The 22,475-nt window shown below is 39.2% G+C and overlaps 2 long non-coding RNA genes across 2 annotated transcripts in view; both read left to right on the top strand.

Moving 5' to 3' along the window:
* Positions 1–17,236, top strand: part of LOC137861888 (uncharacterized) — a 53,597-nt gene extending 36,361 nt beyond the window's left edge. Inside the window, exons 4-6 of the long non-coding RNA XR_011099905.1 lie at positions 9,918–10,112; positions 11,588–14,577; positions 16,208–17,236. This is a non-coding gene — a long non-coding RNA (uncharacterized lncRNA). The remainder of the gene's footprint in view (positions 1–9,917; positions 10,113–11,587; positions 14,578–16,207) is intronic.
* LOC137861890 (uncharacterized) lies at positions 774–9,905 on the top strand. The gene is made up of 3 exons (XR_011099911.1): positions 774–855; positions 962–1,101; positions 8,907–9,905. It is a non-coding gene; the product is annotated as an uncharacterized lncRNA (long non-coding RNA).
* Positions 17,237–22,475: the final 5,239 nt, after the last annotated feature.

Below are 22,475 nucleotides of genomic sequence, written 5' to 3'. Positions count from 1 at the left end.
CCATGCAAGTTCTGAGCAAAGAGGCAGGTCTGAGGGCAAATCCAGATCAGCTCAGCACAAATAAGCCAACAATGTAGTACAGAGGAGCAAGAAGAAAACAAACCAAAACAAAAAACACCAAAGCCATAAGCTTAAACATGGTTCCTGGGCCAGTGGACCAACAGCACATGGGTGGAGGCCCCAGATAGTGCTGATAAGGATAATTGGGGGGCTGTTGGTGTTCTCAGGGCCCTGACAGAAGATAAATTCATGTAGCCATAACTTTTCTTAATAGGTTGGTCCTTTAAAAGTAGTGGTTATATAAAGGGGTTTAACCTGGATTTGTTAGGTTGGAATGAGTTTTCTATTTGTAGTTGTTTGGTAGGATCTACTTCTGAATGTTTAATACTCTAAGCTTAAGAATAATAGGTTTAATAACATTGTGTTGCTTTTACATTTCTGACTGGCAATTGGTCAGAGTAACCTATAGAGTTTAATATCATTGTCTCTTCTTAAAAGTCTCTAATTTTAATACTCAGCTTATCTTCTCCTTTATCTTTTTGGTGGTAGTACCCAAAAATTGTGTTATGATATACTGGTAAATAGTGTTTGTTCCCTCCCCCCAGTACAGGGACTATTTTTGCAGATTCTGCATGTTTCCTGTCTGTGATATCTTCCTAGAGGAAACACTCATAAGTTATTTAGAGGAACTTCATCAGCATGTGAAAAGCCATGAGGGAAGAACCAGATGAAAACAGGCTTCTTTAAATGGTTTCTAATAGGTTTCATATGACTTATATTCTTCGTAAACTAGGAGTTAATGTGTTGCAGTCTGCTAGAGACTTCTGAAGATGGAGGCTTTGTTCTTGTGTAACAGTAAGTCTGATCAGTGTGTAGAATCACAAAAAGGATGAATGGAATCAGGTTTGACGTGAGAATGGTGTTCAGACAACACCGTGTCTTCCTACAAAACTGTCTACAGGCCTCTGTGCTGGTTGGCAGATGGAGGAGATTAATCCTGTTCAAGAAGCTTCCTATTCAGTGAGTTAAACAGTGACCCCTCACAAGTCTGCTGACTACTGCTTGATTTGCGGTGGTAGAAGCTAATACTCCATGCACAGGGTGAGTGTAATGAAATGAGCAGAAATATATAAAGCAAATGAAGATGTCAAAAAATAACTTATTTCTCTTATGAATTCGTATATTGATATTGTAACACATTACATACCATTTGGAAAACACAATCTTTCAAGGAAATACTAAACATATTTTGAAAAATCAGTGTGTATGCTGAATCACATAGACAATGATGCTTGGTTTCCTGAGGTCACATGCTAGTTTGAGCATTCTAATCTAGGAACTGAAAAACTTATCTTATTTTTAAATAAATGAAGTTCATGGTACTATATGCAAAAAAATAAAAAGGTACTAGAGAAAAACTATTTTTGTTTTACTTCCCTGTATCCCATCATTACTCTAATTTTGTCCAGCTCACCACATTACCACTACTCTCTCTCATCTTTCCCATATTGTGAAAAATGTCCTTGAATTTTCTTCCTGCTGTCTCATCAGTGGGGTTTTCTGGTAAATTTTTGTAGCCTTACTTGCAAAACATCCACTTTCATTCTGAGAACGTGGGACCTATTTTTAGATTTAGCTAACAGGGAAAACCGTCCGTTTCAGCATTAATTAAGAGTGTGTACTGTAGCAACTGTTTTTCTTTTATATAGGTTCTTCTTACGAGTTTAAACGCGAGAGGCTTGGTAGTATTTCATACATATGGCAGAAAATAAGGTATAATACAGATTAAAAAATAGGGTGGAAAACTCTTTCTGGCCCTAGCCTTGCTGGGCTGTATCGTGTAGCTGCTATTTTCTCTTGCTGCCTTTTCTGCAAGTTTGTTCTCTCTTCCCTTGTATTACCTCATTGCTCGGAAGAACTGTTAACTGTGGCTGAAGCAAAGCTGAGGTGCAGTTACAGTGCTTAGTGCGAAAAGATTCTGCTGGTAGGTTAGGGATTCTCTGTAGCAGCGGAGAACAGATTGGTATAAAGTGAAATGATACAGAGAAATACAAAAGTTTGAAGTAAAAAGTGCTACCAAACCAGTGGTAACAACAGTGATATAGTAGGGCAACAGTAGCAGGTGAGTAGCAGTAGCATAGTGAGTAAGAAGATAGCATTTCCTAGAATTATCTATGGCAAGTTTCAAACACTTGATCTGGATTTTGAGATTACTTCAGCATTGTAAGCTGAGGAAGGGAACAGAAACCCTTGGTTCTAGGACCAGAAGAAGTTTTTTAAGGCCATAGGAGGCAGAAAGGTTAGAGGATGCCAGCAGGCATCTGGGAATGTGATGGACAAAGCATCAGGATCCTTACAGAACTGCAAAACTGTGGGACCAGCTTACAGGAAGGGTCAGTTCTTTAGTTTATGTGTTTACAGATGATTCTCTTCAGCTTTCTATCAGATACAGCTTTCGTTGATGTATTTATGCAAATCTCACAAGTGAAGTGCACTGTTCAATGAAAGGCTGGGAATTATCTGAGTGTGCCTGCAGTAGAGATAATAATTGTCTTGAGGACTCGGCTGTGACTTGAACTGAAAGGACTACAGTCAGGTTGGTTAAAATAAACCCGATGGGCTGGAGAGTTGGATGGGACTACTGGAGAGGGCAGTTTGAACCTGAATGGATATGGTGGGAACTGTAGATGAAGGTGGTGTATTTGTGTTGTCCAGCATATAAAACTGGGGAGAAAAAAAAAAAAAAGTGGATAAATGGTAGGAGCAGGAGAACATGCCTCTCATTTTAACAATGGTAATGACCCATTCTCAGATGGTGATAGTAAAATTATTTGTGACTCAGAAATCAATACTAGAACTTCAGTACAAATCAATAATTTGACAAAACAATTTTGTCAAGTTATTTTGACAAAAACAGGTTTCGGAATGCTTGCATAAACTGTGGATTAAAATACTTTCTAACCCTAAAGTAACCAATGAGACTCTTAAATATATTTCATTCAACTGTGAATTGTTTGCAACCAAAAGTTCTCAAAAAGCAGCTGAAGAGATCTCTTGTCTTTGCCAAGTACTTTTTTTAGAGTACTGGTGGTAATCCATTCTTTGGATCCAGAAAGATTTTTTTTTTTTTTTTTTTCCAAAAAGTCAACTAGACAAAACTTACTGAATTTATCAACTAAAGATAAAATAAGTTGAAAATGTAGCAACTTCCATATTGCTTCTAGAGGGGGGGATGATATCACACCAGTCACGATAGGCAAATGTTCCATGGATCTAGTAAGTTTGAATCCCATTTAAAGGAAAACATTCAGGAATGCTAAGTGAATGTATGTACTTACTGGTACGGAGTATGCATTTGCTGGGTGTTGGTAAGGTAATCTATTTATCCCAGCTTTCTGGAATATTTTTACACTTAGCTTTACACTTAGCTCTGAGGAATGTTATGAATATAGTGCCAAGATGGCAGAAGTACAAAGTGTTGTACAAGTATAAATTTGGATTATATTACTTGGCTCAAACATGAAATATTTTGCAGGCATTAAATGTTTTGTAAAACTTGCAGAATTCTGTGAAACCAAAACAGCATTGGTCTTTGTGCCAGGTTTCAAAGAGCAAATGAAGATGTAACTACAGATGAGTCTGCTTGACATAAGTTTTGAGTTAAATCATTGGAAAGTGTGGAAAAGGTTCAGCTGAGAAAGAATCAGAATATATTGTCAGCTGACATTTTGACAGAAAATATTTATTTAGGAGAAAATTAACTTCATTCTTGGAGATTGTAGTGTCGGGGGCAGCTGCATAGCTAGAACAGTTTTGTGAAAACCTTTAGTTTGACATGGCATTTCGAATAAGAAGTTTTAAAAAGGTAAACATATTTTACAAATGTTAAGCAGAGATGAAGTTGATCTTTATGGAAAAATCTAAGAACATAGCTGGAGAGAACTGCCATTTATTAGATGCTTCTCTAGTAGGGCCTCATAGGGCTTGTAGAAGACCTAAGACCCTTACCATAATCCGAGAGTAAATGTGAAATATAATAAATTTGTGACTGATGCAAAGAATGGTGGATTATTAAAGGGCAACACAGAAGAAATCTGGATTGTTTGCTTGCTGGGCTCATTCCAGCAAAGTGAATTTTTCGTAAAGGTAGGGCTGAATGAAACTAATGTACCATGGAGCAAAACATGAGCCAGCCCAGAAAATGAGACTTCTGGAGAGCAGTACCTCCAAAAATGAAATGCAGGAAAGGGAGATAGAAATAGGGCAGTGATGTTTGTACAAAGAGCACTAGTGAGATGGGATTTTGCACACAGCTCCAGCAGGTCTCCTAAAGAATGCTGAAAAATTGGCAAGAGCTAAGTAATTCACGGGAAAGCTTGAGCACCGCAGAAAATACCTTGCAGCAGGAAAGTAGGGAGTGTTGTATGTTTCACTTATCAAAAAGAGACAGAGAAATTACTTCTTTGCAGGCCAACAGTTCTTCAATGAGGGGGGAGGATGGGCAGATGTGCTTTTATGAAAAAAGGGACACTGTAATGAACAGATGGCTGGAGACAGAAAGAGGCAATGTGGGACAGAGGTGCACCTTTTAAACACCAGGTGTGATCAGTCAGGGGAGAAAACAATCAGGCATGGGAGTTCAGTGTCTGCCATTTGATTTATTCAGACAATAACTAGATGCCTTTTAGAAGAGGTACTTTACTTAGGTGAAGTTTTCAAATGCAATATAGGAAACAGGAGAAGAAGCTCGAAGATATACAGAGGTCTCAACCTAAAACACCACAGATACGTGTGTATACACAGCACCAATGAAAATACAGCTAGATTATGCAAAAATGAGCTGTTGAGATAAGTTTTACTACATCTGGTTCTTTTTAAATTGTCATAACTAAGTAGCCCGTAGTCATCCCATCTGATTAGACACTTCTACATACCTTTACTCCATGGTAGGGTGACTGAGCTTTTTTGCTTGTCACTCAGTATATCTTGTAGTTCTTCTTTCTTTCTTTCAGCAAAGCCTGGTTTGGGGACAGAGCAGTTTGTGACATTCTTCTCAACAGAACTTCTGGAATTTGTGTGTTAAGTATTTTGAGAACAACTGCATCTGGTCAGCAAAACAGTATATTCTAGCCTTCATTTTTACATTCTTTAAAAAAAATTGTATTTTTTTTTTTTTCCATAATGTCCTGATAGAGAAGAATATATAGGGATCATAGCATTCCTGGATGCTCAGTAATAAAATTTTAGAGGTCCAAACCCTCAGAATTTATAAGTCATACCCTCCCATGCTCTTCTGAGGAGATCCGTAGCTGCAGTGTCAATCCACAGCTGGCTTCAGTGTTCCACTGACACTACCAGCAAAGCAGCTTGCCACATTCACGCACTGTCTCTGCACAGCTGAGACTGAAATTTGATTTCAGAGCATTTTATCTATTTTTATTTCTCCTTTAGAAATGTTTTTACTCCTGTTATTACAAGCTGAACTGAAGTCACTGGCAGTGGTAAATGACTAATTACTTCACTACGCTGCAGAAAACTTTTGCTTATGGCTGGAGGGATTGAGTGAAAGTTTGCAGCTTGCTCCAGCCTTGTCTCACCACGCTGCGGCAGTGTGGGATCGCACAGCAACACCCTGTGCCCCCTTTAACCTGTTTGGTTGCTGGGCTGTTACAGGAGCCAGGCACAAATTGCTCCTCTGTGCAGCACAGGGACAGGTCCCGTGGAGGACTGAATGGAAAGAGAAGAGTTAGAGGTGCGAGGGAAGGGCAAGGACAGAGGTTTTTACATGTTGCTGCTGTTGACTTGGCAGAATTTTTGGTTGCTTAGTGCTTCAGTGAGATCAAACCCAGAAGCTTAGGAGTGTCCTACGGGCTTTGTGCTCTCCTGTAATCAAAGAGGCAGTAGCTGAAAACAAGTGTCGTGTCTTTGTTCTAGTTTGCGTTGCTTTTCCATGTCACATAGATGGTGTGGAGAATAACATACCGGCGTGACAAGTACCACTTATAGCTGGTTGATATTCTGCTGATGCCGCAGAGGGAGGGATGATCTTGTGATTAAAGAGCAGGGCTTGAAATCCTGAGTTCCTCTAACCTCGATTCCTCTGCCAGTGATTTTGGGTGTGACTTTGGGCAAGTCACCCAGTGGCTTATGCCTCAGGTTCCTTCCTAGTCAAATTACAAGAATAATTTTATGAGGGTGGTTCAAGGGTCATTTAATGCTAATAATGGTTTTGATATCTAGCGAAAGCATTAAAACTAGGTTGTGATATGTTCGTGCCAGTAACTTGAAAAATGTTCTGTGGTTTGAATCTCTCCTATTAGTATAAAGAGGAATGCTCTTCCCTTGAGGCAAATATTCTTACTCTTGAAAGAATTCTTGTTTTGACTTATCTGTAAGGATATTATCAGCAAATTTAATGTAGCAGAACAAATACAAAGCAGCAGCAGCAGCTGTACAGCAGAGGTCACTGTTGCATTAGCTGGGTAAATGTTGCTCAGTGGCTGACAGGTCTGACCAAAAGGATTTCTCATTCACAGGAATTATTGGGATTTCAAGCAAATAAACATTTTTCCTGACTTTTTTTGTTCCTTGCAAACAGAGAAGAAGCACCAGGTGAGCTATATACACACAGCTTGTACTCCAAACAGCTGCAGAATCTTAGAAAAACTTAGTCTTGACAGTTTCATGGGAAACTCACAGAGATAGAGGGAGCTATTTTCACATCATGTCTTTCACTCAACACCTGGAGAGTTGACAAAAATTGATTTTACAGAGAAGTCAGACCAGGTTTGTGTGTTTCGTTGAAAACAGGGAACCCAAAAAGCTCAGGCTCCCAGTTCCTTGCTGGAGATCCTCAGATGTGCCCTGGGGGTGTGCCTATAACTGCCCTGCACAGGATGGGGCTGCTTCATCTGCTAAGGCACTAAAGGGAGTCACGTGCATACCTGGTGCCTGATCCTGGAGCACTTCAGGTCATAATGTTGGGGAGAGTCCAGCTGACAGGTCTGTTTTGGAGAAGTCTAGAAGTCTGTCGGGGAAGTGTATGCTTCAGAGGGTTAAAAATGATGCTGGTGAGAGCTGCTTAGAGGGAAAGAGATCCAGATCTGGAGTACTGGATGAGGAACAAAGGCAGATTTCAGGCAGACCTTTCTTGGATTTGATGGAAATTCATCTTATCACAGGTGCTTGAATCATTTTAGGTTTAACATCAGCATTTTCAGGTATAGCCAAACTACATGTTCTATATAGAAAGCTACACTTTGTGCAAAACAGCAAATATAATCTGGAAGAGCAACAGTCTTCTAGGGTTTCCAACAAGAGGGTTCTATTCACATACAAATTTTTTGCTCTATCCTATTTAAAAATGCACAGCAGCAGCAGTAGTAAATGGGACATGTAAAGAATGTTCAGGACAAATTAGTGATACCCTTTTGAGCATTTTGAAAAAATATTAATAAGGGAAAAAACTATGCGCACAACGTCTTGCCTTTCAAATCAAATAATTCTGGCTATGCAAATTGCATATTGTAAATGAATAATGCAAAAAAGCCCTTCTTCTCTTTGTACACACTATATATTAAATAATACATTAATAGCAAAGAGCTCAGGTGCCATAAATTCACAGTTCAGTTACTCCCTACATATTAGGCCTTTTAAGGGTACTTATCCATTTCACCCCACTGGTCAGCTTACAGATTGCTGCAATATCTCAGCACCTTTCTGAAATGAGGTGGGATAGAGCAAGCCCAAAATGGGAAGTCAGATCTGGTGATGTTGACTCAATATCTGAAAGTTTTTCAGGATGCTTGTCAAGATAACAAATAATTTCACCCAGTGCAAATTATTGAACAATGAAGAAACGTGGCTTTTTGTCTGGACTTTTTTTTTTTTCCTATTTAAACAGAAGGATTCATTAGTAACTTTAGATTCAACTCTGTAAATCAGTATTTTTATTCTGTCCTAAAAAAGTGAACCCTTTGTGCTTCAGTAATTTTGGAGTATTATCAAGGTTATTTATCAGTTTAATCATGGTTTTAGAAGGCTTTTGGAATTGTCGTGATCTTCCTCAATAGAAAAGTGCAATGAATGGCCTTTATCCATTAAAAGGAACAATAATGAAAACACAGAACCAGATCTCTCTGTTCCCAGGCATAATCCTGTAAGAACAGTGATCAAGGGATAAGCAAAGGAAAAGAACAGGGACCCAGTGATTATAATTTTTAAAATGTTAAAGACTGCACTTAGGTCAGTCAGGATGCCATAGACCTAGGAGAGAGGGTGGGGTGGAAGGCAGGGCAAAACTCCAGTGACCTGAAAAAACATGCCAAAAGCAGAGCACAGGTGCAAATAGAAGAGTTTTGTTACCCTCCTTTGTTCCTAGAGAACAATGCAAAAAGGATTTAAAACCAGAATTTGGGCTGCAAGACACAAGTGGTGGAGCCTCTCTAAAACAGATGGGGTGTTGTCTAGAGAAGCATTTCACCTCCCAAACAGCTAGCAGGGCCCAAATCCATTTTTATGCAGAGGTTATCTCCAATCATAACTGAGCCAGGTTAGCATTGAAATACATTTCTGGGTTTGATTATATAGTGCTGAGCACTCTGGCTCCAACCCAGTACATGTGTCCTGAACCTCATTTGCCTTAGGAGGGCTGTAGAATTAATTGCCTGCCCCAGATTTGGGAGGTACATTGCGAGACCAATCTCTTCTGAGATTCAGCTACTCTGAATTCAGCTACTCTTGGCACCCCATGCTCAGCCCACCAAGCAAGGCAGCCTTCACATGACTGATTAGATTAATTGCTACTTCAGATTTTTAGGTCATATTTTGCAACAGGGACTTCTGGATTCTTACATCCTTAGCTCTTCATTTCAAAGCAAGTCACAAGTTCACTCTTCTCTTTGTAGGTAACTGTTTTCATCTCTGTTAGGTGTCGTGAGCCCTCAGGCTGTCTGAAAAGCCAATGCAATCTATTTATCAAGCTGAGATACAAGCAAAAGTGCAGAAAAATATAAAAGCAAAGCTTTAGCAAACATCTGTCTATACTGGCTGCAGTTCTCCGATGGATACTGAGGGTAAACTCCAGTCATTCCAGACCCTGCTGAATTCAGTGCTAGCTGAACATTTTTAAAGACAGACTGAATATTGGTTCCATCAATAAGAACTTTATACACAGAGCTTGTACAACTCTTTCCTGGAACTTTACCAAATTTTTAGATCGTAGATTTTTGCATATTATGATCACACGTCAGTGTTGGCATGAGAAAAAAAATCCTGCAGTTAATAAATAAAACCAAACTGTCTGAGAAAATCTTAACATGAGCACTCTTCGTGCTCATATTAAAAGCGCAGAGGGGTTTTGGCACTCTTCCCTGGCATTGAAGTCCTTTATATTGTTCCATTATAGTCTGTTCTGTTCCTAATTATTTAAGAAACTAAGCACCTTGGATAAATTCCCACCTGATGCTATCAGGCAAGAGCTGTGGAATCCTTTATATAACTTATGTAAGTTATGAAAGACAGCACACCATTAATAACACAGGCTGGAGAGCAGCAGTAACAGAGCAAGATTTAGTCAGGAATGGAAAAATGCACAAAAACCTGCCAGTGTTTTCAAGTGAGGTGCACCTGAGAAGTGCCACAGTTGTGGTTTCTATTAGCCAGGAATGTCTGGATGAGATTAAGTGTTCAGCTGTCTGCAGTACTGACGATACATGCAATGGAGAGATGAGCTTTGGGAAAGCATCCAAGTGACTTACATGCTTTCAGAAACTTTACCCAAAAACTTGCATGTAGGAATAATTTGAGTTACAAAAGATCAGTGATCTTTATTTATTTTTTTTTCTAATAAATAAAGCATTGTTTTAATATTTTAGTCACTGCTTAAGTAAGGCAAAAAATGTGAGCTATTTTTTCAGTTGATAGTTGTTCCTGCCAAAGTTTGCAATGAACTCTCGGTCAAGAGTAGTACTTCATCCTCAAGATCCCTGACCATGCTGACACTGTTTGGAAACCTCCAGCTTCTTTGACTCCAGTGACTTTCTGGTTGTCCACCCTCCTGATCATTCTCCATGGTGCATCTTCAGAAGTTCTTCCAAATCTTCTCTCCAGTGGTGTGTACGTGGGAGGCCCAAATGCGTCTATTTTCTGCTGCATTTTTTGCTATGATTCCTGTACAAAATTATCTACCACCATTTCTTAGGGAATAAAAGTCTACTTTTTTTTTATTTCTGTCTTCTATCCAGATGAGAGCCTGGCTGAAATTTACTTGTGGATAATTTAATATTGTGTTCAATTCAGTGTGATTTAAAAGTATAGTTGAGGTGGAAAGGGACCTCTGGAGAGCATCTAGTCCAATCCCCCTTTCTTCCCCCCTTAAAGCATGGTCAGCTAGAGCAGGTTGCTCTGAGCCGTGTCTGGTTAGGTTTTAAACCTATCCAAGGATGGAGACTTCACAACTTTTCTGCACAACCTGTTCTGTTCCACTGCTCAACCACCTTCACAGTAAAACCAGGGCTCGATGTTCTCCCTACTTCTGCAAGGCATTTTATCCACATCCCTGTGGAGATCTTTCTGTTCTGCTTGTCACAGAACTGCCTTTACGTTTAGACATGTCTCTAGGTTCTCAGTTTCTAATTCTTGTTGCAGAATGAATACAATAGCTCAGCTGTTACTAAGACTTATCTTGTCATTGAGTTTTCCCAGCCTGAAAGATTTTCTTCCTTTACCCTCCCAAGATAACTCTTACCAATTCAGACATTTATGGAAGGGTATTTCTTTTAGGTCTTCCTAGCCTGCTGTGTTGACTCGTCTCACTTAGATCATTATGGTAATTCTACAGCACCACATCCTGCCTCATAACGCACTGCGCAGAGCTCTGCAGCAGCCTTTTATGTTTTTAAGTTCATTATCATGCTTCAACGCCTTCTTTTCTGGAATAAGCAATCTTAATTCCTTCAACCATTGTGTGGGTCACAGTGTTCAGTTTCTCCGATTTTCTATGGACTGTACAATTTTCTCTATATTCATTACCTAGGAACAGTATGTGGGATGGTTCTTGGAACTGGGAATGAATCACTGTTTGATTCCTCTTCTGGTTTCTGGGTAGGCTCTGGGCAGGATCTGAAAGCAACTTTTAGAAACCATAAGAAATTGTGGTAGAGAAGTCTTGGGGTGAAGTTTGATACATCATTACGTTATTTTTCAATCCACAGTAAGCATACTGGGACTACTCAACTAAGTGATGTTATTTAGCACAGAAATGACCTTTTTATTGCTGTTGGGAGCTTGTGGTGTTTTGCTTTGAAACCAGCCTATATTGCAGTCTTTGTGGTATCCTGTGCATATCGTATCGGATGGGAAAAAGTCTGCACTGGCATTGTGGTTAAGGTCACATGTGTATTTAACATGCTACGTTCATGTTGTGAGCTGTAAGCACTAGTAACAAAGTGCATCTATGGACAGCCTTATTTAAGCTACTTTGGACAGGGTTTTTTAGTTTAGCTGTTGTCTGCAAGTTGCTACATGCCTAAATTATAAACTAGAATGATTTTTTATTTTTATTTTTATATATATATATTTTTTACAGGACAACATCCCTTTATATCCTTTATGTTCTGGCTTGCAGAAAGCAATCAAATTCTGGTGATAAAGCCTACGTGCTGGAAGGTGATTTTTGGAGACTGCTTAAAAGGATGGCAGTTAAAGAACAATACATACAGTGAAAGATTGCATCTTTCATGTTTGTTAGTGACATTTTACACATACATATGGAACTAACAGTGTGTCCTGACCTATTACAGGTAAGTAAATGCAGTGACATTAGAAAAGCACTTTAAAATTTACATTGTGCATTAGTGGAAAAGAGGGCCAAACTGAGTAACACAGAACCATAGTAAAATAACAGTTGCCTAATGGATCGAGAAACTCTGCTGTTCAGATTCAGGTGTTTTATTAAGCAACTGCTTCCTCTCATAATATAGCAGCAGGTATGTCTTGGATAGCTGGAATTGTGATTGCATAGAGCAGAGCCTGCTGAAGGACTCTACATCTGGCTTTAGTTCCACCAACAAGCAAATTGGTGGCCCTGGGTAGGTTCTTCCTGTTCTCATTGTTCAAGTTACACAGAGAAATCTGTGGTTACATCTTTTCCTCAGCTCCCTTTCCTTTGGGAGACCTCCATTATTTTTCCCCTCAGTCCCTTTGTAACAACTTATGTTGCTTATCATTTATTCACCAGCTTGCTATCACAGAGGAGTAAGAGTGAGCTGTTCTGCAAGGGAAGGTAAGAAGGCAGGAGAAGTGTCCTCACCAACAAAGGTAACAGTCCTGCAGCATCTGAATGAGGTTCACAGAGCAGGTCTGGTGATCATCAGACAAGCCATAAGCAAGGTGGTAGGTCTGAGGTCTGAGATAGAGCCAGTAAGGCACTAAAACAAGCACAGTTCAGACAAAGACCAGCAACAAGGCCTGGAGCTTAAATGCAGTTCCTGGGCCAGTGGGGTGATGTGGGGTGGAGGCTCCAGATGAAGCTGATGAGGGCAATTAGGGTCTCTTGGTGTTCTCAATGTCCTGATGCATTCCAGCAGGTAGAAAAAATCACAAAGATTTTGCTTTTGTAAATGTAAGTCAGATGTTTAGCAATGTGAGGGGCTAGAAGAATGTAAGTCACGAAAGAGCTGTCAGTCGAAGCTGAGAGAGCAGAAGCAGATCTGGACCAGGATGCCAGAAAAATTTTGTACAAGGGGGATTTGTTATTTGGACTGTTCCAAGGATGAATGGTTTTGGAATGCCTTGGAACAAGAAAACTGTTTTTTTGTTTTATTTTTCTCCTTTTTTCCCCAATCACTTGCCTCCAGTTACCTAACACTGGCATGGATAGACAGACTTAAGTTACCTTTTTCATTATCTAAATTTCTGCAGGAAGCTTTTTGCTCCACATTTCCTTCATCCACGTTGTTATTAGTATGTCTTCAACTTAATTCTGAAGTACTTGCATTTGGACACTGATCTTTGAAAACAATGAGGACATTGACTGTTATTTAGCTCAGCACACTAATCTGGGAGTATTTTAGCTTCCAGTACAGTAAATATTTATTGGGCAGTAAATGCAATTCCTAAATAAATGGATATTTGCTAAGAGGAGGATGGAGAAAGAAAGAGGAGCCAATCTGAGCAGAGATAGGAATTTCAGTTAGTTATTTAAATGTTTGCGTGATGTGGGAAAACAGCTTTTTCACCTAATGGCTTTTATGTTTACAAATATCTTTGCATCTTCTTTAAAGGGACTGTCTCACAAAGAATGAAGGCTTAAAACTCTTCTATATCAAAAATTTGTGATTTCACCAGTCACTGGCAGGTACAAATACATCTCCATATAATACTGTGTTCAAGTTAGTAGACTAGAAGTTTAAGAAGCTGGTTACTGATTTTCCCTAAATTAAAGGCAGAGGTCATTATAAAGCTACCCTTTGAAGAAAAGTCACTTAAGCTTATTTGAACCCAGAACAGACACAGCCATTCTCAGGCTAACTTGTTTTCCATTTTTATTAAAACATGTGCCTGGCAGCAGTACTGTCATATGAATCATGGTTAAAGAATCCAGTGGAAATAAGATATCTCTTGAAGCCTTTTCTGCCTGTAACACTTACACTGGAATATAAACGACAGAGTGAAAATTTTTTCCTTTTCTCTCTAATGAGATGAAGTGAGTGTTTAAGTGTTGATTAATGAACTTTTTCTATCTCCTGTAAATACAAATTAATAAAGTTTTTGGTCTCTCTAGGAATATGGACTTCTGTATGCTCTTCCATTTCCCTTTCAAAGGCAAGCAAGTATCTTGGCCCTCCTGAGGGTATTCTGATGGAGGTGGAGGAGTATTCTCCTTGAGAGCAGAGAATTGCCAACCAGTGTTACACTGTGTGTCTTCACAAAGAGTTAACATTGTCCCTTGGATTTACACCCTATTTAAAGGTTCAGAAGAGCAAAAGAAAAGTCCCAGAAAGTACAGAAATGAATCTGGGACATTCTGAAATGATTGGGTCTCAGAGTCAATGCCTGTGGGAAGATTTTGCTCTGGGACTCCAAGCTGTGCATCCCATGGCACTGCTGCTACCACCACTAACTTGCACACCCTGTATATTGCTACTAGAAAAGGGAGATTATTTGAGGCACCAGTGGCATAACAGAGCCATAGGAATTCATCGTGCCAGAAGTGGTGCAGAGGGTCAGCCAAAGTGATAGGGAACAGTTCATTCTCACAAGAGGCTTGAGGCATTTTCTCTCATTTTTTCTCTCTTGAGAATGATTGAGAGATTAGTGTTTGGTAGCCTTGTCATGTGCTCTCTGCAACTGCTTTGCCTAAAGGACACATCAATGAGAAACTTGTGGGAACTTCGTTTTCTATGTTTTATTACAGGAAGCTACACAACTAAAGTCAGTCTCCCCTTGCCCAGAGAAAGATCAAATGTTCTGCAACAAGAGGCCAGTTTCTGCTTAACTCTTATGAGTGTGGTGTAATGAAGTGGTCAATGCTAACCTGCTGTTTACAGCAAATGGGATCTAGCTCCTGTGATTCAGGTAACTCTTCTACCTGTAACTTGAGTCCATATTTCAGAGCTGCCAGTGTCCAATTTCTATTTTAATTTTTTTAAAAACAAAAATAACAGATTACACTGGTCAGTGCACTGGCAGGAGAGCAGAAAGGACCAAACAGAGATCCTATTCCATGCAAAAGAAAACTGTCTCTGAGTGACATGGGATGAACACGGGATAAACTGATCTTGATGCATACTGTCATAGCCAAATTTTTCCATTAGATCCAGAGCTGTTCTGGAGGCGGTTTGGTTTGGCTGAATTAAATGTTAAATATCACAAGTTGTTCCTGAAGCCACCTCCAGCATGCTCTATTCCCCGGTGTAGTCATTCCTTTAATAATTCCTACTAATTTCTTCCATTTTCTCCTTTTAGCTGTGTTTAGTATATTGGGGTATGAGACTATCAAATTGAGTGAAAAGACTGCTGATTTCACTGTCCCTTCAATTAGGGTATGAGATGCCAGTTATTTTGTATACATATATGTATGTATAAAATGACTACCAAAAGCTTAGAGTGAACAGTAGTGCTTACAAGCAATTCAGGCTAATAACCACAGAGATGGAATTCACTTATTTATCCATAAAGGAAGCAGGAAGAGGAGCAAAGGAGCCTTGTTTTCCTGAATTTTTGATGTAGAGACATGAGTTTCAGTATTAGGGTAGTCGTACTGATGTGCTTTAGTTCTTTGTCTCCCTGGACATTCCTCTCTCAACCTTGGACCTTCCTCGTCACCATGAGCTTGCGGGGTGGTCTGGACTCTCAGCTGACCCTGGCTGTGCTTCCTGGCCTGCCCTGCTCCATCGTTTGGTGGCGGTGAAATGAGTCAAGTCTGCTCATAGGAGCCTTCAGACAAAGCTTCAAGGCTGTTTTTTCAATATAACTATTGATTTTCTTGAGCTGTCTTGCTCTTTCACTATTCTTAATCAAATTGGAAGCAATGAAATATTAATCAGGAGATAAAAAAGAAGAGCGAGAACCTAATTTGTGCTATGATGACTGATACCATGATTGGAGCCACAAGGCAAAGTGGATTAGCAGGCAAAGCAGATTGGATTGAGGAAGAAGCCAGTTTTTATGGCATTTTAAAAGTTTTTCTTTCTCAAAAGTGTTTTGATCCTATTTGACCATCACCACAGTGTGTTGGCACAGCTGAGGGGCAGGGAGCGGGTAGGATGAGCAAGCAGTGGAGGGAAGGTGGGCAGAAGGAACTGGGCTGTTTGTGCTGCTTATGGTTTATCTTCCAGCCCTGTTCTGAGTTTCCTAGGACCAGGCAGTGGAAAGCAGTCTATAGTAATGGTCATTGTGTTGAGATTGTTCAAAGTGGGTCCAGACATGTGCAATGAGATTTAATACGCTGAACAAGCACAAAGGCGATGTTAAGCTTGCTTCCCCTCCACGCCAAGGCTTCTTCACTTTAACTGCAGTGCTGACTTAATTTTAAAATAAATTAATTGAATATTTCTTGATTTTGATTCTGATAGGTTTACAGTACAAGATCAAATATGGGTTAAATGATTCTTGAAACTAACCTGGAATATATATATTAGTGATGTTTGTGAGAGTGTACTTGGATCTGAATCTTCTGCTGAGTGTTCCTCTTTCTTTATTTCAGTTCTCTGGCTCGTGGTGGGCATCTAGCATGCATAACCCTTTTCTATAGAGCTGCCAAAGAGGGAACTCACAGGAGCTGAAATCACTTAGGTAACAGTGTTTGGTACAGTAACGTCTAATCCTCCTGCAGTAAACGTTGTGCAATTCTATAGGTTGAGACAAAACCTTTCTTTCTGTGGCAACATTTGAGGCAATAATCTTCAAAGTAATGCTAAGCAGCTGTTGTGAAAAAGGTTTTGATTTTCTTGGTGTTATCATTCTGATGTAAAATTTGGAAGTTTGAAATATTAGCAATTTCTGCCTCTTGGACTGGGAATGCCTTATGACAGGCTCTTAAGTTGGGTTTGGGGTCATTTTGAAAAAAACATTTAGTGGTTCTCCAGGTACAGATTCTACTGATATACATGCCAGCAAGCCCTCTGAAATTAGGGCTTCATGGTTAAGTCACCTGTTTGTAAAAATACTGCTGTTGAATTGTTTTTATGCATTTACAAACAATACAAAGACAAGCATTTCTAGCATTTGAGAAGTAAAATGCTAGTAACAAATGCTGTAATGTAAAGTGTACTTTGGACTTTCTAATAAGTGCTTTAATATCAGTAATAAACTAGTTAGATATGTTTGGAATAACTTGTGGTATATATATTTTGAAATCAATAGAGGATGCCTTATCATGCTGCATAAACAGTACTGGTATCAGTTACCTGACCAGTTTTGATATCGGAACTGGAATGTTGTAGGGTTTCTGTAAGCTCAGTCTTGTAGTAGGGAAAAGTGGGTGTGATATGTAAAATAGAAAAATATTAACTTTTTTGCTGGAATTTTCTTACTTTCTTTGCAGCGTGTAGCTTTTTAATTGTAAATGTAACTGTTATTGTCTTCCTGAGACAGTATTAGCTAGGGGTTTTCTCCTTGTCTCAAAGTGCATCATATTAAACGTGTGAAAGTTTAAGCTCAGATAATATTTCTGCTATGTAATGCCTGATGGTATTTATTAGCTGTGTAATAATAGTGTTCTTTCCTCTCCACCTTCTGCAGGAGCAGCAGTGTTTAGTGCAGCCACTGGTAGAACACAGTGTGCTGTGCCACCAAGAGTTTGGTGGTATCTTGTTCTGTTTTGTTGCCTCCTTGAAAAGAAAGTACTTAATCTCAAAACATAATTCTGCACTTCAAATATGGGAAGAAGCATACATGCTTCAGGATATCAGGGGAGAACAAATCTACAAACTTTCTAAATGAAAACTGATCAAAATGCCAATATGGTAAGTGACAATGGCATATATTTGAGTACTGTTAAAAATAAAAGTTTGTATAGTTCTGTGGTGAACAACTCTTGGCGTTTCATGAGGCCAGTTTTATCCTAACTTATCTTGGCTTATGCTGCGTGACTATATTATATCTTGTTACAGGGCCAAAACCTGTATCTTTCTTGTTGACTTGGGGGTGAGGGGAGTGTTAGCACAGGATTCATTCCATCATTGTAATTTACAGCTACTTTATTTCAGAAGCAAAGTCTCCTATTTAGTACCTCACTTCCAGAAAGTAGTTCAAACATATATAGAACCACTTTTTCCTCTTTTTTCCACACCAACTATTGTTTCTTTAGTGTTTTGTCTACAGTGGAAGGGTTTCTGATCAAGCCATACACTACTTTCACAATATTCATATTGTGAAATAATATATTATTTGCGTAATGCAAATAATAGCAGACTAAGAGCCAGCATCTTGTTGAATGCTATTACCTTGCTAATTCCACAGTGGACAAGCTCTAATGATAAAACCTGAATTGGACCACAATCTGCAACTAGACTTAATGTTTTCGGTGTTGTTCATTTACTGATATTGCTCAGTAGTTCAGGCTGACCTTCCACAAGATGGCACTTCAAGTATCCTGATGGAATCTGTTCAGTACTAACGTCCAGGAAAACATACTGCATTGTTTATCTCCATTTGTAACATGCTGCCTTTGATTTGTTTATTTTTTTCAGCATCTTAAGACTGGTATCAGAATGGAGACCTGTATCTCCAGGTACAGACCCTCTGAAGGCACTCACATTAAATGTTCCCACTTCACCTTAATGCTTGTTCAGCTGTTTTCCTTGGACATCTCCATCTAAATCTAGCAGGTCAGTCCTGTTGTGAAGCTGTACCAGATCAAAGCTGTAGGAGGTATGGCTGCAGGCCATTTAGTACAGACTTGTGGCCAGAAATTTTCTGAGCATGTCAGTTGGAGTTCACAAGGACCATGCTTGGTTTAGAGACATGACAATGAAATACCCACAGGAAGACAGGCAGTGTTTTTATGGAGAGGAACATATTTTATTGATTCAATACAAATGTAACTGTATACAACTTTAAAAGCCCTCAGGAAACCATGAAAATATAATACCGGAATATGTTAAATTTCTATTCTGGTGTTAATATACCAAGTGCTGGGATTTTCAGATTACTCATCTGGAGTCATGAAAGGTATACTTACGTATTTGGAAAAGAAGGTCTCTAATTATGTGGTAAAAAAATCACATGTTAATCATTACAGGTCTCTAGAAATGATCTGTTTAAACTGTTTGTATTAGCTTTTGAAGATGTAAAAGGGATTGCAATCTGTTTTTTTTTCAATACTGTATAAACATACTTTGAAAAGTATTCCATGCCCATGCAATATAACTACAATCAGAGCAGAAGTTCAGAGAACTCAAGTGACCTATCAAATGTCACTCAAGTCTGGAGATAACCCAAGTATCTGAGTTGCTTTTTATCTATCAGGTCATGTTTTTGTTAAACAACAATGTAAACTTTGTTTCAAATAGATGTGCTCTTCTGTTATTCTACTGTATCTTTCCCACTTTTCATAGAAAGACCAGGAAAAGAGACTTATTTTAGAATTATTGTGTTAAGACACAACTTCTAAATCTTTCTACCCATTGCTTTTAAAATCAGATGTCAAATTTAAATTAACACTTTTAATATATAGGCATGGCTGAAAAGTGCTCTGAGAGGCATGGCCTGACTGAAGTAAAGCTCTGTGTGCTACTGTAAGGTGACGATGGTGCTGCCATGAGTTGACAAACGGTGCTTTTGGGACTGTTGGACAGTAAACAGAGAACATTTAGGGAGCTATAAACAAAGTTTATAACTGAGTTCATCCATGACAAGAATGAAAGCTTTTTAATTCCTCCTAGGATTCCCTGCTTACAACTGATCTTGCTGGGGAATGAGTAGATCAATGAGAGATCATGTCCCTGGGCAGATCAGGTGCCAATGCTTTCTGAACTAGTATAAATCATTATTTCAGGAAGCTTGGATGTCTTTGCAGAGTAACAGGTTTCTGGCTTCTCTGGGAGTCTTTAACAGCATCTCAGACTTGTTCAGATTGGGTGTTTCCTTCTACTTCAGCAAAATATTGGAACACCTTCTACTCAGATCAGAGTCTTTGTTATTCTTTGAACAGGCAGTGCAACTAACTCAAACGTAATTTGGAAGTGAGGGGAGTGTGCTTGTTATCCTGTGGGTGCTACTGTCCTGATTCCTGTACTTCTTGCAGCTGAGCTTCATATTGAGAGTCATCTTGAACAAGTTCTTGGGCGACGTGAATTGTAGGAAATAGCAGACTGTTACTTACCCATGACAAGGAGACTTTCATCTGCATATTCCTTGTCTGATCACTGTGTGTGAGATGCAGTTAAAATCTGCCTTATAATATAAACATGATTTTTCAGACACTGCTTGGTATTTTGAAGTCTAATAAAACACCCTGAATGGGGCAGTTAGAATAAGGGCAAAGGTAAAGTGAACATGCTGGTAGACTAATAAGATGAGTCAGGGAGAAGGAAGTTGAGGCAAGTGATCAGTGTGGCCTTGTCACCATGGATAAGGGCAGCACAGTGGCTTTGTCAGCATGAACAGGAGTAATCTAAAACCTCAGAGCTGAAAGGTTAAAAATGTACCTGACAGTCTTCTGGCACTTCAGGAGTAGCCTGCCCATCTTTTGTAAGGGGCTAAAAATGTGCAGATGTTTGACTGGAGAAACTAGAGCCCATCTGTGTTGCTCTCAGCAGCACTTAGGGAATTGAAAGAGCAGCTGAAAATGTTTTGAAAGGAATCTCTGAACTCCTCTTTTCACATATATGGAAGCAGCTTGAAGCAGACTTGTCTCAGGATTAACTCTTGATTATTTATGCAGGCTACTGCTGTGAGCCAGGTGAAGAAGTTATACTTGTGAGTATAATTTAAAGAAACTACTACCATAAATACAACTGCAAGCAAGTTAAGGTTTGTAGAGTCTGTTTACATTTATTAACTCAATGTTTTGCACAAACATTTAATGCTCATAAACTAATTGCATCACATGGGATTAATTACTGTATGAGTAGTCATGCACCTTCTTTCAGGTCTCTTGTCTGAATAAATGTCTTTGGTGTAGTGATTGGCCCAGACACTAGTTAGGAACACATCCCCAGGAAATGGAGAGAGATGGACAGCCCACAGAGCCATAAGCTTATATTTACATATTTAACAGGTTAGTGCTAATTGTGTTTTACTTCAGTACATGAATTGGAAGACAAGTTTCTGGGCTTTCCTTTGATAGGAGAATGGCGGGAGATTGGTCTAATGCAAAGCTCTAGAAAAACCTTGCATGCTCACTTGTAATTTAGTATTAATTTGTCTTTTTCCACACTTACAACAAATGTTTTCTAGGAAAATACAAAAGCCTCCTAGAAAGGAAGCAAATCTGATCTTAGTTTGATTAATATTCTCTTTGCCAGGTTTGTTCCTGAGACTTTGAGATTACTGCCTTGGTGTATGAAAAGCCTTTTCCTATATTACAAACATCAGAATATACCAATTACAGACAAAGGCTGTTCCAAATGTCCTTGGAATTAATTGGAGCACTTACCTATGCTTCAACAGGCCTTCCCATTTAATGTGGTATGATTTGGTTCAGACCTCCCTTAAAAACAAAACACAAGATGTTCCAAAAGTAAGTTTTCAGGAATGCTGGCAGGCATCTTTTCCACCAACAGCCTCATTCTTGGTAATGTTTCAGATGAGGAGATTGAACTGGGTAATTAACATGTTAGAGCTGTATTTACAAGTTGAAAAAAATCTTTTATTCCTTAAAGACTGCCTTGCTGAACATTATACAGAGAAAAACAAGAAGGAAAACAATACTAGTTTTCATGAAAAATGTGAAAGTAAGGAACTAACTGGCTGTGGCTGTATGCAATTGTGGCAGCTATCTTTTGGTATCACAGCTACCAAATTCCCTTTCATCCATCACTGATACTGAGCCACTCCACATTCTTTCGAACTCCTTCATGTTACCTGATACAAGACTTTGTTATAATGAAGCTCTATAAACCTGAATTTCAGGCTTGTTTTAATGTATTACTCTTTAAGCAGGTCTTGGGCCTCTTTCAAAACAGGAGTTTAAAAAAACAAAGCTGCTAGGTTTTGTTTTGGAGTTAGATGGATGTGAGGGTCCTGCTGACTTCCCAACAGGCAACTTCATTGAATGTAATGCACTGTGATCTACATTCCTGGCTGGTTTAGAGCAATTCCGTAGAGAGCAATGTCTAGCAGAATAGGATGTGTTGTGACACCTCCCTCCACCAGCTGAAGCTGGTTGCTGCTGAAGCTAGCAAGTTTCCTCTGAAGAGTTGCTGCATCTAATCAACTAGAGTTGGAGTTACTTTCCTCTTTTTTCTCCCTCTGCCAGCTGTAACTGGTGAGCCTGCCTTCCTTCGCTAGGCACGTTCTTACAATGCACCAAACACTCAGCTGCAGGCTGCTTGAAGTATCTGCTCTGCTCCAATGAATATACCGGTATTATTCCCAAAGTGTGGTATTAGGCAATTGATTTCCAAAGACTTTGGCTAAATCTTTAAAGGATTGGAGTCGATATTAAGCCAAAGAGGTTTGGCATGGAGTTCTGCCTGACTCAGTTGTTCTCTTTCCCAATGGAGTCCTAAATGTAAGCTCTCTGCTTTGTGGCATGTTGCTTTTGACGGGCTCATACCTGCACAAGAGCACAAAGCCTGCTTTTGCAAGTTTTAGAAATGTATATTGCTCCTTTGCTGAAGAAATAAGTTGGTAAGTTTGAGTAAGGATTTTTGTAGGGGAAAAACTCTTGGAGGCAGCATAGTAGCAGCATATGAGTCATCTGAAATATATAACGTGAATTGGATAGTAAAGTCACCATCCCCTTCCCAGCAAATTCAGTTAATTATTATTTCTAGATGATTAGGAGGAGTGGGGGAGAGTGGATA

Source organism: Anas acuta, chromosome 10 (genome assembly GCF_963932015.1).
Source record: "Anas acuta chromosome 10, bAnaAcu1.1, whole genome shotgun sequence".
NCBI lineage: Eukaryota > Metazoa > Chordata > Aves > Anseriformes > Anatidae > Anas > Anas acuta.
This window is presented reverse-complemented; position numbering and strand designations above follow the sequence as displayed.